The sequence below is a fragment of the Arachis ipaensis genome, chromosome B02 (genome assembly GCF_000816755.2).
Source record: "Arachis ipaensis cultivar K30076 chromosome B02, Araip1.1, whole genome shotgun sequence".
NCBI classification, from domain to species: domain Eukaryota; kingdom Viridiplantae; phylum Streptophyta; class Magnoliopsida; order Fabales; family Fabaceae; genus Arachis; species Arachis ipaensis.
The window spans coordinates 56299981-56303690 of record NC_029786.2 but is presented as its reverse complement, the minus strand read 5'-3'; positions in this window follow the sequence as shown (position 1 = coordinate 56303690).

Below are 3710 nucleotides of genomic sequence, written 5' to 3'. Positions count from 1 at the left end.
CTAAAATTATTCTTAGATTTAAGAATTTTAAATATTATTGTCTCGAATCTTTTAAAGTAAACTTTGATCACTAGCAAATCAGGGTACAATAAATATAAAGGTTTATGTAAGAGTTACTCATATATCTATTTGATGATCTAGTATAAAATTTACAAAAAATTAATCTAAAATTACACAAACAACGAACTAAGACAATATTCTGAGGTAAGAAGAACATAATATAAAAAAGAAAAAGAGAATATGAGAACTTGAGAATATGAACGATTTGAAAGATTTTTGAGCAGCACTTTGTTGTTTTTAGGTTTCTTTAACTCTAATATATATATATGTCAAAAGAAAGTCATAAATCTATTGAAAAATCTTTTTTTTTTCTTTCGCTGTCACTTCATTTCTTAGAGTGGATATAAATTTTTTTTTATGGAAGTACGTTGCTTTTTCTTTTTGCAAAATGCTTCGAAGAGTACATACATAGAAGAAAAAGAAACATTTCAAATTATTGGCTTGTTGAAAATACTCATTAACGTTTTACAGTCAAAATTATTTGTTTGCATATATAGCACAATTTCTAAGATCCATCTTAGCATTCTCTTTCTATACTTCTAAGATGTTGTGAGGTGATTTATATATGAGGTTGACTGAAAATTCATAACAACTTTTAAGTAATGTTTGAAAAGAAAATTGAGACCGAAAAATAAAGATTGGGAAATAGAAATTGAGAGATAAATATAAAAAAATTTGTGTAGTTTAAGATAAAAATAAAAATTTAAATAAATAAAATTATTAAAATACTTTTACTAATTAAAAAAATCAAAATAAAGCCTATTCAACCATCTCTCTCTCGAAAAACCAGTAACGACAATTTATGTCCCTCCACAGTAATAGCAACAATAACAACAACAATAGCAACGATAATAGCACTTATCACCGCCATATCTGCTGTCGTGTTCGTTGCGTTTTTTGTTTAATCATGTCGTTAATGGTCCGCCATACCACCTCAGTTCTATTTTTGCGTCAACTCTGTTCGATTTCTTGATATATGTTCTCCCTCCTGTCGAAGAGCTCTAAAAACTGAACATCCTTGCCATCTCCTCGATCTTCTCTCGGTAGCTATGAGAGCTCTTCTCTTTGTCATTACCATCTTCTCCTCCTTTAATTTCTTCTTCTTTTCTGCATTTTTCTGTTTTATCTTCTGTCCCACTATTCTTCTCTTTTCTATTATAATTTTAAAATTTTTTTATATCATGAAATTGTTGAATCTGATTTTGATATATGTTAATAAGATTATTGTTGTTTTTGGTATTATTATTGTTGGTGGTGGTGAAATTCGGTAATGACAGAAATGTGGTGGTGGAGTGAGAGGTGGGATGGAATTAGGAGTGAAGAGTAGACTTAAAATAGAAAATTTTAAATGAAGGCATTTTAAAAAAGAAATATTAATAAAATTTCAATCTACATCGTCTCCAAAAATTTCAGTCCTCTGTGTCTTACTTTCTAAAAAAACTAAAAGAATTTAAATTTTGTATTCTAAAACTAAAATTTTAATTTTAATTTTGGATTATCTAACATGATACTAAATCTCAATTTCACGTTCTATGTCTCAATATCTCAAAACACACATTACCCTAACTTTATATATCGTTACAATGTATCGTTCTCATGTTAAAATGTACGTAGTTTGCTTTTTATCGACCAAAGAAATTAGATTCTCTAATATTTTAAAACATTTGAACAAACTTTTAGACAAATAACTAACAATGAAATTTTAAAATATATTTTTCGTTATCTCTAATATTTTTCTCTTTTGTTTTCTTAATTCTANNNNATTAAAAAAAAAAAACAAGTTAATGACTAAAACTATAACAAAAATAATAATTTCTAATAATTTTCTAACATTTATCTAAATGAATTAATTTTGTCTCTTTAAAAGTATCTTTGTAACACTCGCGGTTACCAACACATAAATCAAAGTCATAGGAAAAATAATAATTATGACCAGGAATATTGCCGACCAACAGATTATGTATTTTGGTATCTGTACAATAGCATGATACAGAAAGAAGGATGAAATCAAGTATACGCATGCTTATGAAAAGCTTTGACATGGAATGGAAGAACACAGAATTGAGCATATACTATGGATGCTGAGATTTGATTCTTTTTTACATTTGGAGCATTCGTGGGGTATGCCTATATATGCGTTCATAGTGATTATACCCCTTCTCAGTAATGTTTAATTAATTTGACTCGATTGCTTCTTCAACATTGGTTTTGATAAGCAGGTTAGTGCTCTCTTTCTCTCGTTGATCCTTTTCCGTAATGGATAGTAAATTTATCAAATAAGAAAATCAATTTTTTCATGGAAGATGAATATTATATTTTTGGTTTAATTATTCTATTAATTTTTATAGTTTTATCAAATTTTTATTTAGATCTTTATATTATTTTTTACTTTAATTAGATTTTTATATTATTTTTAATTTTATAATTAGATCATTTTCATATCAAAAACGTTAAAATTAACAGAATATTTCTTCTAAAATATATGCGGTCAATTTGCCAAGAAATATTCAGTAAAATCTAACGTTTTTTACACTAGGAATGACCTAACTATAAAATTAAAAGCAATACTTTTAATTTGTAAAAAAATATTCAATTATTTTTAATATTTTTTATATTAAAAAGATCTAGTTGCAAAATTAAAAATAATGTAAAACTTTAAAAGTTTAATAAAACTACGGTCCAAGAAAATAATTAAACCTATATCTTTTTCCTTCCATCCAGTTCTAAAGTCATTTACACACCACACACATAATTAAGTTTCATAAAAGTTGCAGTCATTGACTTATAAGTGTTTGATAGAATAAGATGAAATATTGAGAAGTATAAAGTGCGTTTAATATTATAATTCTTTAAGGACCTATAAGTCCAAAATAAATGGAAGAATGAGAAGCCATTAGACCTATATGTATAAAGTTGTAGCCAATGGACTTTATGTTTTTGATAGAATAAAATGGAAGAATGAGAAGCCTGAAGCTTGTCCAATTTGCAATTGTTGAAAGACCTATAAGGTCAATGGTGCAATTCTTCAAGAACATACTTGCTAGTTGCTGCTACTTATTTTGAACCTATAAATCTATTACACAATTTTCTCACAAACTTTTTTTGTAGTTATCTTTTTAGGAACCTATAACTTCGTTGTTAAAATTTTCAGGAACCTACTTATTCCGTCAGCTTGGATTGCAACCAAATTCAAGAATATTACTTATTGAAAAAAACGGGGCTGAATTGAGGTATGGCTTGACATGTCCTTAATCCAATACGCCATGACACAAATTTCGATTAGTCTCATAAGATTCCTCGTCTTCAATTTTTTTTCCTCTTCTGTTTTATGTGTGTGATTTCTTCCTTCCGTTTTGTTTGTTTCTTTATGCTTTGGCGGGGCTACCTAGAAAGGAAACCAAGTTGAGCCTTTATATACGATTATATAGTGATTGATTTAATAATTTTGATAGTTAAATTTTAACGTGCATATAATATTTTTAATAATTGTCACATCATCTAGATTATAATTTGTAGCTGTCGAATCGATATAGGAGAAATTTTTTAAAGGAGAATTTAGATCTTCTAAATTTTGAATTTCATTTTATAGAATAAAGTATGATCAATTTTTTATTATTGAATAATTTTTTTATATTTATTTTCAATCTTAT